The sequence below is a fragment of the Schistocerca serialis genome, chromosome 3 (genome assembly GCF_023864345.2).
Source record: "Schistocerca serialis cubense isolate TAMUIC-IGC-003099 chromosome 3, iqSchSeri2.2, whole genome shotgun sequence".
Taxonomy (NCBI): domain Eukaryota; kingdom Metazoa; phylum Arthropoda; class Insecta; order Orthoptera; family Acrididae; genus Schistocerca; species Schistocerca serialis.
In genome coordinates, this window is record NC_064640.1 from 961,515,626 (window position 1) to 961,531,431 (window position 15,806).

A 15,806-nucleotide genomic window follows, 5' to 3' on the forward strand; every position below is an offset into this window, starting at 1 on the left:
GCATCGGGATTGAATGCCAAAGGCACAATGCCGACTTACGTTCAAGAAGAGTTAATCTTCTAAGAGATTGTGCTTTGAGCGTATCCTTGGAGACGAGTATTAGATTCTGATGGACCAGTGCAAGTTTATTGTATCTTTTGGACCTTCACATTGACCATTAAACACAGAAATTGCAACGGGATAGGAGACAAATTGCACAATGCCGACTTAAGTACAAGAAGAGCGAATCTTCTAAGAGTTTGTGATTTGAGCGGCTCCTGGGAGACCACTATTAGACTCCGATGCAACAGTGCTCTGAGCGGCTCCTGGGAGTTCACTAATAGATTGCGATGAACCAGAGCAGGTTCACTGTACCCCTTCGACCTTGACATTGACCATGAAGCACTGATTTTGCATTGGGATTGAGTACAAAAGTCACAGTGCTGACTTCAGTATAAGATGTGTGAATCTTCTAAGAGTCTGTGCTTTGAGCTGCTCCTGGGAGACCAGTATGAGATTCCGATGCACCTGTGCAGGTTTACTGTATCCCTTGGACCTTCACATTGACCATGAAACGTAGAAATTGCATTGGAATTGAATACCAAAGGCACAATGCAGGCTTAAATAAAAGAAGTGTGAATCTTCTAAGAGTTTGGGCTTCAAGCGGCGCCTGGGAGGCCAGTATTATATTCCGGTGCACCAGTGCAGGTTTACTGTAGCCTTTGGACCTTCACATTGACCATGAAACACAGAAATAGCTGCGGGATTGAATACAAATGTCCAAATGCCGATTTCAGTACAGGAAGAGTGGACCTTCTAAGAATTTGTGATTTGAGCGGCTCCTGGGAGACCAGTAATAGATTCCGATGCACCTGTGCAGGTTTACTATATCCCTTGGACCTCCACATTGCCCATGAGGCACAGAAATTGCATCAGGATTGAGTACAAAAGCACAATGTCGACTTAAGGACAAGAAGAGTGAGCCATCTAAGAGTTTCTGCTTTGAGCGGCTCCTGGGAGACCAGTAATAGATTCCGATGCACGTGTGCAGGTTTACTATATCCCTTGGACCTCCACAGTATTAGATTTCGATGCACCTGAGCAGGTTTACTGTATTCCTTAGACCTTCACATTGATCATGAAACACAGAAATTGAATCGGGATGTAATACCAAATGCACAATGCCGACTTAGGTACAAGAAAAGTGAATCTTCTAAGAGTTTGTGCTTTGAACGGCTCCTGGGAGACCATTATTACATTCCGATGCACCTGTCCAGGTTTACTGTATCCCTTGGACCTTCACATTGACCATGAAATACAGATATTGCATCGCGAATGAATACAAAAGGCACAATGCCGACATACGTACCGAAGAGTGAATCTTCTAAGAGTTTGTGCTTTGAGCGTCTCCTGGGAGACAAGTAATAGATTGCGTTGCACCAGTGCCGGTTTACTGTATCCCTTGGAACTTCACATTGACCATGAAACGTAGAAATTGCATTGGAATTCAATACCAAAGTCAAAATGAAGACTTGAATAAAAGAAGAGTGAATCTTCTAAGAGTTTGTGCTTCAAGCGGCGCCTGGGAGGCCAGTATTAGTTTCCGATGCACCAGTGCGAGTTTACTGTATCCCTTGGACCTTCAAATGTACCGTGAAGCACAGAAATTGCGTTGGGTATGAATACAAATGGCACAATGCCGACTTAATTACTGAAGAGTGAATCTTCTAAGAATTTGTGCTTTGAGCGTCTCCTGGGAGACCAGGATTATATTCCAACGCACCAGTGCAGGTGTACTGCAGCCTTGGACTTTCACAGTCACCATGACACATAGAAATTTCATCGGGATTGAATACCAAAGGCACAATGCCGACTTATGAACAAGAAGTGTGAATGTTCTAATAGTTTTGATTTGAGTGGCTCCTGGGAGACCAGTATTAGATTCCGATGCACCAGTGCAGGTTTACTGTATCCCTTGGACCTTCACATTGACCATGAACCACAGAAATTGCATCGCGATTGAATACAAAAGGCACAATGCCGACTTAAGTACAAGGAGAGCTAATCTTCTAAGACTTTTTGCTTTCAGCTGCTCCTGGGAGGCCAGTATTAGATTCCGATGCACCAGTGCAGGTTTACTGTATCCCTTGGACCTTTTCATTGACCATGTAACACAGAAATTGCATCGGGATTGAATGCCAAAGGCACAATGCCGACTTACGTGCAAGAAGAGTTAATCTTCTAAGAGATTGTGCTTTGAGCGTATCCTTGGAGACGAGTATTAGATTCTGATGGACCAGTGCAAGTTTATTGTATCCCTTGGACCTTTACATTGACCATTAAATACAGAAATTGATTCGGGATAGGAAACAAAATGCACAATGCCGACTTAAGTACAAGAAGAGCGAATCTTCTAAGAGTTTGTGATTTGAGCGGCTCCTGGGAGACCACTATTAGACTCCGATGCAACAGTGCTCTGAGCGGCTCCTGGGAGTTCACTATTAGATTGCTATGAACCAGAGCAGGTTCACTGTACCCCTCGGACCTTGACATTGACCATGAAGCACAGATTTTGCATAGGGATTGAGTACAAAAGTCACAGTGCTGACTTCAGTATAAGATGTGTGAATCTTCTAAGAGTCTGTGCTTTGAGCTGCTCCTGGGAGACCAGTATGAGATTCCAATGCACCTGTGCAGGTTTACTGTATCCCTTGGACCTTCACATTGACCATGAAACGTAGAAATTGCATTGGAATTGAATACCAAAGGCACAAAGCAGGCTTAAATAAAAGAAGTGTGAATCTTCTAAGAGTTTGGGCTTCAAGCGGCGCCTGGGAGGCCAGTATTATATTCCGGTGCACCAGTGCAGGTTTACTGTAACCTTTGGACCTTCACATTGACCATGAAACACAGAAATAGCTTCGGGATTGAATACAAATGTCAAAATGCCGACTTCAGTACAGGAAGAGTGGACCTTCTAAGAATTTGTGATTTGAGCGGCTCCTGGGAGACCAGTAATAGATTCCGATGCACCTGTGCAGGTTTACTATATCCCTTGGACCTCCACATTGCCCATGAGGCACAGAAATTGCATCGGGATTGAGAACAAAAGCACAATGCCGACTTAAGGACAAGAAGAGTGAACCATCTAAGAGTTTCTGCTTTGAGCGGCTCCTGGGAGACCAGTATTAGATTCCGATGCACCAGTGCAGTTTTACTGTACCCCTTGGACCTTCCCATTGACCATGAAACACAGATATTGCATCTGGATCGAATACACAATGCACAATGCCGACTTAAGTGCAAGAAGAGTGAATCTTCTAAGTGTTTGTGTTATGAGCGGCTCCTGGGAGACCAGTACTAGATTAATATGCACCAGTGCTGGTTGACTGTATCCCTTGGACTTTCTCATTGACCATGAAACACAGAAATTGCGTCGTGATTGCGTATAAAAGACACAATGCCGACTTATTAACAGGAAGAGTGAATCATCTAAGAGTTTGTGCTTTGAGCGGCTTCTGGGAGACCAGTATTAGATTCCGATGCACCAGTGCAGTTTTCAGTACCCCTTGGACCTTCACAATGACAATGAAACACAGAATTTTCATCCGGATTTAATACACAAGGCACAATCCGACTTAAGGGCAAGAAGAGTGAATCTTCTAAGAGTTTGTGTTATGAGCGGCTCCTGGGAGACCAGTACTAGATTAAGATGCACCAGTGCAGGTTGACTGTATCCCTTGGACTTTCTCATTGACCATGAAACACAGAAATAGCATCGGGATTGAATACAAAAATCACAATACTGACTTAAGAACAAGAAGAGTGGATATTCTAAGAGTTTGTGCTTTGAGCGGCCCCTGAGAGACCAGTATTAGAATCCGATGCACCTGTGCAGGCTTATTATATCCCTTGGACCTCCACATTGCCCATGAAACAAAGAAATGCCATCGGGATTAAATAAAAATGGCACAGTGCCGACTTAAGTACAAGAAGAGTGAATCTTCTAAGAGTTTGTACCTTGAGCGGCTCCTGGGAGACCAGTATTAGATTCCGATGCACCTGTGCAGGTTTACTGTATCCGTTGGACCATCGCATTCACCATGAAACACTGATATCGCATCGCTATTGAATATTAAAGGCACAATGCCGACTTGTGTACAAGAAGAGTTAATCTTCTCAGAGTTTGTGCTTCGAGCGGCTCCTGGGAGACCAGTTTAAATTCCGATGCACCAGTGCAGTCTTACAGTACCCCTTGGACCCTTACATTGACCATGAGACACAGATATTGCATCGGGATTGAATACAGAAGGAACAATACCGACATACGTACTAGAAGATTGAATCAACTAAGAGTATGTGCTTTGGACGGCTCCTGTGATACCAGTATTAGATTCCGATGAACAAGTGCAGGTTAACTGTATCCCTTGAAACTTCACAGTGACTATGAAACACAGAATTTGCATCGGGATTGAATACAAAAGGCACAATGCCGACTTAATTGCAAGAAGAGTGAATCTTCTAAGAGTTTGTGCATTTAGAGACTCCTGGGTGACCAGTAATAGATTCCGATGCACCAGTGCAGGTTTACTGTATCCCTTGGAACTTCACATTGACCATGAAACACAGATATTGCATGGCGATTGAATACAAAAGGCACAATGCGAACTTAAGTACAGGTAGAGTGAATCTTGTAAGAGTTTGTGCTTTGAGAGACTCCTGGGACACCTGTAATAGATTCCGATGGACCAGTGGAGGTTTACTGTATCCCTTGGATCTTCACATTGACCATGAAACACAGAAATTGCATCGGGATTGAATACCAAAGGCACAATGACGGCTTAGGTACAAGACGAGTGAATCTTCTAAGAGTTTGTGCTTTGAGCGGCTCCTGGGAGACCAGTATTAGATTCCGATGCACCAGTGTTGGTTTACTGTCGACCTTGGACTTTCACATTGACCATGAAACACAGAAATTGCATCGATATTGAATTCCAAATGCACAATGCCGACATCTGTACAAGAAGAGTGAATCTTCTAAGAGTTTGTGCGTTCAGCGGCTCCTGGGAGACCAGTATTAGATTGCGATGCACCAGTGCAAATTTACTGTATCCAGTGGACCTTCACATTGACCTTGAAAAACAGAAAATGCATCGGCATTGAATACAAAAGGCACTATGCCGACTTAAGTACAAGAATAGTGAATCTTCTAAGCCTTTGTGCTTTGAGCGGCTCCTGGGAGACCAGTATTAGATTCCGACGACCAGAGCAAGTTTAGTGAATCGCTTAGACCCTCACATTGACCATGAGACACAGAAATTGCATCGCAATTGAATACAAAAGTCACAATGCCGACTTCAGTACAAGAAGAGTGAATCTTTTAAGACTTTGTGCTTTGAGCGGCTCCTGGGAGACCAGTATTAGATTCCGACGACCAGAGCAAGTTTAGTGAATCGCTTAGACCCTCACATTGACCATGAGACACAGAAATTGCATCGGGATTGAATACAGTATGCACAATGCCGATATAAGTACAAGAAGAGTGATTCTTCTAAGAGTTTGTGTTTTGAGCGGCTCCTGGGAGACCAGTATTAGATTCCGTTGCACCAGTGCAGGTTTTCTGTCCACCTTGGACTTTAACATTGACCATGAAACACAGAAATTGCATCGGGATTGAATGCCAAATGCATAATGCGACTTAAGTACAAGAAGAGTGAATCTTCTAAGAGTTTGTGTGTTCAGCGGCTCCTGGGAGACCAGTATTAGGTTCCGATGCATCAGTGCAGGTTTTCTGTCCACCTTGGACTTTAACATTAACCATGAAACACAGAAATTGCATCGATATTGGATTCCAAATGCACAATGCCGACATCAGTACAAGAAGAGTGAATCTTCTAAGAGTTTGTGCGTTCAGCGGCTCCTGCGAGACCAGTATTAGATTCCGATGGACGACTGCAGGTTTACTGCATCCCTTGGACCCTCACATTGACCATGAAATACAGAAATAGCATCGCGATTGAATACAAAACGCGCAATGTCGACTTAAGTACAAGAAGAGTGAATCTTCTAAGACTTTGTGCTTTGAGCGGCTCCTGGGAGACCAGTATTAGATTCCGATGCTCCAGAGCAGGTATAATGAATCCCTTCGACCCTCACATTGACCATGAGACAAAGAAATTGCATCGGGATTCTATACAGTATGCAAAATGCAAACATAAGTACAAGAACATTGAATCATCTATGAGTATGTGCTTAGGACGGCTCCTGGGAGACCAGTATTAGATTCCGATGCACCAGTGCTGGTTTGCTGTATCCCTTGGGCCTTCACATTGACCATGAAACAAAGAAAATCCTTCGGGACTGAATACAAAATGCACAATGCCCACTTATGTACAAGAAGAGTGAATCTTCTAAGATTTTGTGCTTAGAGCGGATCTGGCGATACCAGTATTAGATTGCGATACACCAGCGCAGGTTTACTGTATCCCTTGGACATTCACATTGACCATGAAACAAAGAAAATGCATCGGGACTGACTACAAAAAAGCACAATGCCCACTTAAGTACAAGAAGAGTGAATCTTCTAAGAGGTTGTGCTTTGAGCGGCTAATGGGAGACCAGTATTTGATTCCGATGCACAAGTGCAGGTTAACTGTATCCCTTGGACTTTCACATTGACCATGAAACACAGAAATTGCATCGGGGTTCAATACAAAAGGCACAATGCCGACATAAGTACAAGAAGAGTGAATCTTTTGAGAGTTTGTGCTTTGAACTGCTCCTGAGAGACCAGTATCAGATTCCGAAGCACCTGTGCAGGGTTAATATATCCCTTGGACCTCCACATTGCCCATGATACACAGATATTGTATCGGGATTTAATACAAATGGCACAATGCCGACTTAAGTACAAGAAGAGTGAATCTTGTAAGATTTTGTGCTTTGAGCGGGTCCTGGGAGACCAGTATTAGATTCCGATGCACCTGTGCTGTGTTACAATATCCCTTGGACCTCCACATTGAACATGAAACACAGAAATTGCATCGGAATGGAATAAAAATGGCACAATGCCGACATAAGTACAAGAAGAGTGAATCTTCTTAGAGATTGTGCGTTCAGCTGTTCTTGGGAGACCAATATTAGATTCCGATGCACCTGTGCAGGTTTACTATATCCCGTGGTCCTTCACATTGACCGTGAAACACAGAAATTGCATCGGGACTGAATATAAAAGGCACAAGGCCGACTTATGTACAAGAAGAGTGAATCTTCTAAGATTTTGTGCTTTGAGCGGCTCCTGAGAGACCTGTATTAGATTCCGATGCATCAGTGCAGGTTTTCTGTCCACTTTGGACTTTCACATTGACCATGAAACACAGAAATTGCATTGGGATTGAATACAAAAGGAGCTATGCCGACTTAAGTACCAGAAGAGTGAATCTTCTAAGAGTTTGTGCATTGAGCGGCTCCTGGGAGACCAGTATTGGAATCCGATGGACGAGTGCCGGTTCACTGCATCCCTTGGACCTTCACATTGACCATAAAATACAGAAATGGCATCGCGATTGAATACAAAAGGCACAATGCCGACTTAAGTACCAGAAGAGTGAATCTTCTAAGACTTTGTGCTTTGAGCGGCTCCTGGGAGACCAGTATTAGATTCCGATGCACCAGAGCAGGTTTACTGAATCCCTTCGACCCTCACATTGACCATGAGACACAGATGTTGCATCGGGATTGAATACAGTAATCACAATGCCGACATTAGTACAAGAGATTGAATCATCTATGAGTATGTGCTTTGGACGGCTCCTCGGAGACCAGTATTAGATTCCGATGCACCAGTGCACGTTTACTGTATCCCGTGGACCTTCACATTGACCATGAAACACAGATATTGCATAGGGAATGAATGTAAAAGGCACAATGCCGACTTAAGTACAAGAAGAGTGAATCTTCTAAGAATTTGTGGTTTGAGCGCTTACTGGGAGACCAGTATTAGATTCCGATGTACCAACGCAGGTTAACTGTATGCCTTGGACATTCACATTGACCATGAAACGCAAATATTGCATCGGGATTGAAAACGAAAGGCACAATGATGACTTAAGTACAAGAAGAGTTAATCTTCAAAGAGTTTGTGGTTTGACCGCCTCCAGGAGACCAGAATTAGATTCCGATGCAACGGTGCAGGTTTACTGTATCCCTTGGAAAGGCACATTGACCATCAAACACAGAAAATGCATCGGGATTGAATACAATATGCACTATGCTGACTTCAGTGCAAGAAGAGCGAATCTTCAAGAGATTGTGATTTGAGCGGCTCCTGGGAGACCAGTATTAGATTCCGATGCACCATTGCAGGTTTACTGTATCCCATAGGCTTTCACATTGTCCGTGAAAGACAGATATTGCAACGGGACTGAATTCAAAAGGCATAATGCCGACTTAAGTACAAGTAGAGTGACTCTTCTAAGAGTTTGTGCTTTGAGAGACTCCTGGGAGACCAGTATTAGATTCCGATGCACGAGTCCAGGTATACTGTATCGCTTGGAATTTCACATTGACCATGAAACACAGAAATTGCATCGGGATTGAATATAAAAGGCACAAGGCCGACATATGTACAAGAAGAGTGAAGCTTCTAAGAGTTTCTGCTTTGAGCGGCTCCTGGGAGACCAGTATGAGATTCCGATGCACCAGTGCAGGTTTGCTGTATACCTTGGATCTTCACATTGACCATGAAACACAGAAATAAAATGGGGATTGAAACAAAAGTCACAATGCCGACTCAAGTACAAGAAGAGTGAATCATGTAACAGTTTGAGCTTTGAGCGGCTCCTGGGAGACCAGTATTACATTGAGATGCACCAGTGCAGGTATACTGAACCTCTTGGACCTTCACATTGACCATGAAGCACAGAAATTCCATCGGGATTCAATACAAAAGACAGAATACCCACTTAAGTACAAGAAGAGTGAATCTTCTAAGAGTTTGTACCTTGAGCGGCTCCGGGAATACCAGTATTAGATTCCGATACACCAGCGCAGGTTTACTGTACCCCTTGGACCTTCACATTGACCATGAAACAAAGAAAATGCATCGGGACTGACTACAAAAGGCACAATGCCCACTTAAGTACAAGAAGGGTGAATCTTCTAAGAGTTTGTGCTTTGAGCGGCTAATGGGAGACCAGTATTACATAACGATACACCTGAGCAGGATTTCTGTATCCCTTGGACCTTCACATTGACCATGAAACACAGAATCTTTATCGGGATTGAATACGAAAGGCACAATGCCGACTTATGTAGAAGAAGAGTGATTCTTATAAGGATTTGTGCTTTGAGCGGCTCCTATGGACCAGTATTAGATTCCGATGCATCAGTGCAGGTTTTCTGTCCACTTTGGAATTTCACATTGACCATGAAACTCAGAAATTGCATTGGGATTGAATACAAAAGGCACTATGCCGACTTAAGTACAAGAAGAGTGAATCGTCTAAGAGTTAGTGCTTCGAGCGGCTCCTGGGAGACCAGTATTAGATTCCGATGGACGAGTGCAGCTTTACTGCATCCCTGGGACCTTCACATTGAAGATGAAATACAGAAATTGCATCACGATTGAATACAAAAGGCAGAATGCCGACTTAAGTACAAGAAGAGTGAATCTTCTAAGACTTTGTGGTTTGAGCGGCTCCTGGGACACCAGTATTAGATTCCGATGCACGAGTCCAGGTATACTGTATCGCTTGGAATTTCACATTGACCATGAAACACAGAAATTGCATCGGGATTGAATATAAAAGGCACAAGGCCGACTTATGTACAAGAAGAGTGAAGCTTCTAAGAGTTTCTGCTTTGAGCGGCTCCTGGGAGACCAGTATGAGATTTCGATGCACCAGTGCAGGTTTACTGTATCCCTTGTACCTTCACATTGACCAAGAAACACAGAAATAGGATCGGGATTGAATACAAGAGGCACAATGCCGACTTCAGTACAAGAAGAGTGAATCCTCTAAGAGATTGTGTTTGAGCGGCTCCTGGGAGTCCAATATTAGGTTCCGATACACCGGTGCAGGTTTACTGAATCTCTTGGTCCTTCACATTGACCATGAAACCCGAAATTGCATCCTGATTGAATACAAAAGGCAAGATGACGACTTAAGTACAAGGAGAGTGTATCTTACAAGAGTTTGTGCTTTGAGCGTCTCCTAAGAGACTAGTATTAGGTTCCGATGCACAAGTGCAGGTATACTGTATCTTTTGAAACTTCACATTGACCATGAAACACAGAAATTGCATGGGGATTGATTAGAAAAGACACAATGCCGACTTATGTACAAGGAGAGTGAATCTTCTAAGAGTTTGTGTTTTCAGCGGCTCCTGGGAGACCAGTATTAGATTCCGATACACCAGTGCAGGTTTACTGTATCCCTTGGACCGTCACATTGACCATGAAACATTGAGTATGCATCTGGATTGAATACAAAAGGCACAATGCCGAATTAAGTACAAGAAGAGTGAATCTTCTAAGAGTTTGTGCTTTGTGTTTCTCCTGGGAGACCAGTATTAGATTCAGATGCACCAGTGCAGGTATACTGAACCTCATGGACCTTCACATTGACCATGAGACACAGATATTGCATCGGCATTGATTACAAAAGCAGCAATGCCAACTTAAGTGCAAGAAGAGTGAATCTTCTAAGAGTTTGTGTTTTGAGCGGCTCCTGGGAGACCAGTATTATATTCCGATACACCAGTGCTGGTTTACTGTATCCCTAGGACCTTCACATTGTCCGTGAAACACTGAAATTGCAACGGGATTGGATTAAAAAGGCACAATGCCGACTTATGTACAAGGAGAGTGTATCTTACAAGAGTTTGTGCTTTGAGCGTCTCCTAAGAGACTAGTATTAGGTTCCGATGCACAAGTGCAGGTATACTGTATCCTTTGAAACTTCACATTGACCATGAAACACAGAAATTGCATGGGGATTGATTAGAAAAGAATCAATGCCGACTTAATGACAAGAAGAGTGAATCTCCTAAGAGTTTGTGCTCTGAGTGGCTCCTCGGAGGCCAGTATTAGATTCTGATTCACCTGTGCAGGTTTACTGTATCTCTTGGACCTTGACATTGACCATGAAACACAGAAATTTCATCGGGATTGAATGCCAAATGCACAATGCCGGCTTAAGTACAAGAAGAGTGAATCTTCAAAGAGTTTGTACTTCCTGCAGCTCCAGGGAGACGAGTATTAGATTCCAATGCACCAGTGCAGGTTTACTGTATCCCTTGGAACTTCACATTGACCATGTAGCAAAGAAAATGCATCGGGATTGAATACAAATGGCACAATGCCGACATAAGTACAAGAAGAGTGAATCTTTTAGGAGTTCGTGCTTTGAGCGACTCCTGGGAGACCAGTATTAGATTCCGATGCAACAGTACAGGTTTACTGTATCCCTTGTACCTTCACATTGACCATGAAACACAGAGATTGGATCGGGATTGAATACAAAAGGCACAATGACGACTTAAGTACTAGAAGAGTGAACCTTCTGAGAGATTCTGCTTTCAGCGGTTCCTCGGTGTCCAGTATTAGATTCCGATACACCAGTGCATGTTTACGGCATCCCTTGGACTTTCATTTTGACTATGAAACACAGAAATTGCATCGGGATTGAATATAAACGGCACAATGCCGACTTAAGTATATGAAGACTGAATCATGTAACAATTTGTGCTTTGAGCGGCTCCAGGGAGACCAGCATTAGATTCCGATGCACCAGTGCAGGTTTACTGTATCCCTTGTACCTTCCCTTTGACCATGAAACACAGACAAATGATCGGGATTAAATACAAAAGGCACAATGCCAACTTAAGTACAAGAAGAGTGAATCTTCTAAGAGATTGTGCTTTGGGCGGCTCATGGGAGTCCAGTATTAGATTCCGATACACCAGTTCAGGTTTACTGTATCCCTTGGACTTTCACATTGACCATGAAACACAGAAAATGCATCGGGATTGAATACAAAGGCACAATGCCGACTTAAGTACATGAAGAGTGAATCTTCTAAGAGTTTGTGTTTTGAGTTTCTCCTGGGTCACCAGTATTAGATTCCGATGCACCAGTGCAGGTATACTGAATCTCTTGGACCTTCACATTGAACATGAAGCACAGAAATTGCATCGGGATTCAATACAAAAGGCTAAATGCCAGCTTAAGTACAAGAAGAGTTAATTTTCTAAGAGTCTGTGCTTCGAGCGGATCTTGGGAGACCAGTATTAGTTTCTGATGCATCAGTGCAGGTTTACTGTATACCTTTGACTTTCACATTGACCATGAAATACAGAAATTGCATCGGGATTGAACACAAAAGGCACAATGCCAACTTAAGTACAAGAAGAGTGAATCCTCTAAGATTTTGTTATTTGAGCGAGTCCTGCTAGACCAGAATTAGACTCCGATGCATCAGTGCAATTTTACTGTATCCCTTTGACCGTCACATAGATCAAGAAAGACAGAAATGGCATCTAGTTTGAATACAAAATACACAATGCCGACTTAAGTACAAGAAGAGTGAATCTTCTAAGAGTTTGTGCTAGGAGTGGCTCCTGGGAGACCAGTATTAGATTCCGATGCAATAGTGCAGGTTTACAGTATCCCTTGGACCTTCACATTGATCATGAAACACAGAAATTGCATCGGTATAGAATACAAAACGCACAATGCCGACTTACGTACAAGACGAGTGAATAGTCTAAGAGTTTGTGCTTTGAGCGGCTCCTGGGAGACCAGTATTAGATTCCGATGCACCGCTGCTGGTTTACTGTATCCCTTGGACTTTCACATTGACCATGAAACAATGAAATTGCACCAGTATTGAATACAAAATGCTCAATGCCGACTTAAGTACAAGAAGAGTGAATCTTCTATGATTTTGTGTCCTGAGCGGCTCCTGGGAGACCAGTATAAGATTACGATGCATCAGTGCAGGTTTACTATATCCCTTTGCGTTTCACATTGAAAATGAAACACAGGTGTTGCATCGGGATTGACTACAAAAGGCTCAATGCCGACCTACGTACAAGAAGAGTGAATCTTCTAAGAGTTTGTGTTTGAGCGGCTCCTGGGAGACCAATATTAGGTTCCGATGCACCAGTCCAGGTTTACTGTATCCCTTGCACTATCACATTGACCACGAAAGACAGAAATGGCATCGGGATTGAATACAAAATGCACAATGCCGACTTAAGTACAAGAAGACTGAATCTTCCATAAGTTTGTGCTTTGGGCGGCTTCTGCTAGACCAGAATGAGACTCCGATGCATAAGTGCAGTTTTACTGTACCCCTTTGACCTTCACATTGACCGTGAAACACAGAAATTGCATCAGGATTGAATACAAATGGCATAATGCCGACTTAAGTACAAGAAGAATGAATCTTCTATGAGTATGTGCTTTGAGCGGATCTTGGGAGACCAGTATTAGATTCCGATGCAGCAGAGCAGGTTTACTGTATACCTTGGACCTTCACATGGATCATGAAACACAGAAATTGCATCGGGACTGAATACAAAAATCACAATTCCGACTTAAGTACAAGAAGAGTGAATCTTCTAGGAGTTTGTGCTTTGAGCTGCTCCTGGGAAACCAGAATTAGATTCCGATGCAACAGTGGTGGTTTACTGTATCCCTTTGCCTTTGACATTGACCGTAAATCACAGAAATTGCATCATGTTAGAATGCAAAATGCACAATGCCAACATAAGTACACGAAGAGTGGATCTTTTATGAGTTTGTGCTTTGAGCGTCTCCTGGGAGTCCAGTCTTAGATTCCGATGCACCACTGCAGTGTTACTGTATCCGTTGTACCTTCACATTGACCATGAAACACAAATATTGCATCTTGTTTGAATACAAAATGAACAATGCCGACTTCATTACAAGAATAGTGATTCTTCTAAGAATTTTGTTTTGAGTGGATCCTGGGAAACCAGTAGTGGATAGCAATGCACCAGTGCAAGTTAACTGTACCACATGGGCGTTCACATTGACCATGAAACACAGAGATTGCATGGGGATTGAATACAAAAGGCACAACGCCGACTTGAGTACAAGAAGAGTGGATCTTCTATGGGTTTGTGCTTTAAGCGTCACCTGGGAGTCCAGTATTAGATTCCAATGCACCACTGCAATGTTACTGTATCCCTTGTACCTTCACATTGACCATGAAACACAGAAATTGCGTCGGGATTGAATACAAAATGCACAATGCCGACATAAGTACAAGAAGAGTGAATCTTCTAAGAGTTAGTGCTTGGAGTGGCTCCTGGGAGACCAGTATTAGATTCCAATGCAATAGTGCAGGTTTACAGTATCCCTTGGACCTTCACATTGATCATGAAACACAGAAATTGCATCGGTATAGAATACAAAACGCACAATGCCGACTTACGTACAAGAATAGTGAATCGTCTAAGAGTTTGTGCTTTGAGCGGCTGCTGGGATACCAGTATTAGATTCCGATGCACCACTGGTGGTTTCCTGTATCCCTTTGACTTTCACATTGACCATGAAACACAGAAATTGCACCAGGATTGAATACAAAATGCTCAATGCCGACTTAAGTACAAGAAGAGTGTATCTTCTATGATTTTGTGTCCTGAGCGGCTCCTGGGAGACCAGTATAAGATTACGATGCATCAGTGCAGGTTTACTGTCTCCCTTTGCGTTTCACATTGAACATGAAACACAGGTGTTGCATCGGGATTGACTACAAAAGGCACAATGCTGACTTACGTACAAAAAGAGTGATTCTTCTAAGAGTTTGTGTTTGAGCGGCTCCTGGGAGACCAGTATTAGATTCCGATGCACCAGTCCAGGTTTACTGTATCCCTTGGACTATCACATTGACCACGAAAGACAGAAATTGCATCGGGATTGATACAAAATGCACAATGCCGACGTAAGTACAAGAAGAGTGAATCTTCTACAAGTTTGTGCTTTGGGCGGCTTCTGCTACACCAGAATTAGACTCCGATGCATTAGGGCCGTTTTACTGTATCCCTTTGCCCTTCACATTGAACATGAAACACAGATGTTGCTTTGGGATTGGCTACAAAAGGCACAATGCCGACCTAAGTACAAGAGGAGGGGATCTTATATGAGTATGTGCTTTGAGCGTCTCCTGGGAGACCAGTATTAGATTCCGATGCACAACTGCAGTGTTACTATATCCATGGACCTTTACGTTGACCATGAACCACAGATATTGCTTCGGGATAGAATACAAAATGCACAATGCCGACTTCATTACAAGAATAGTGAATCTTCCAAGAATTTTCCTTTGAGCGCTCCTGGGAGACCAGCAGTAGATTGCGATGCACCAGTGCAAGTTTACTGTACCACATGGGCGTTCACATTGACCATGAAACACAGAAATTGCATGGGGATTGAATACAAAAATCACAATGCGACATAAGTACAAGAAGAGTGAATCTTCTAAGAGTTTGCGCTGTGAGCAGCTCCTGGGAGACCAGTATTAGATTTCGATGCACCAGTTCAAGTTTACTGTATCCCTTGGACTTTCACATTGACCATGAAACACAGATATTGGATCGTGATTGAATACAAAAGGCACAATGCCGACTTAAGTACAAGAAGAGTGAATTTTATTAGAGTCTGTATTTTGAGAGGCCCCTGCTAGACCAGAATTAGATTCCGATGCTGCAATGCAGGTTTACTGTATACCTTGGACCATCACATTGACCATGAAACACAGAAATTGCATAGAGATTGAATACAAAAGCACAATACC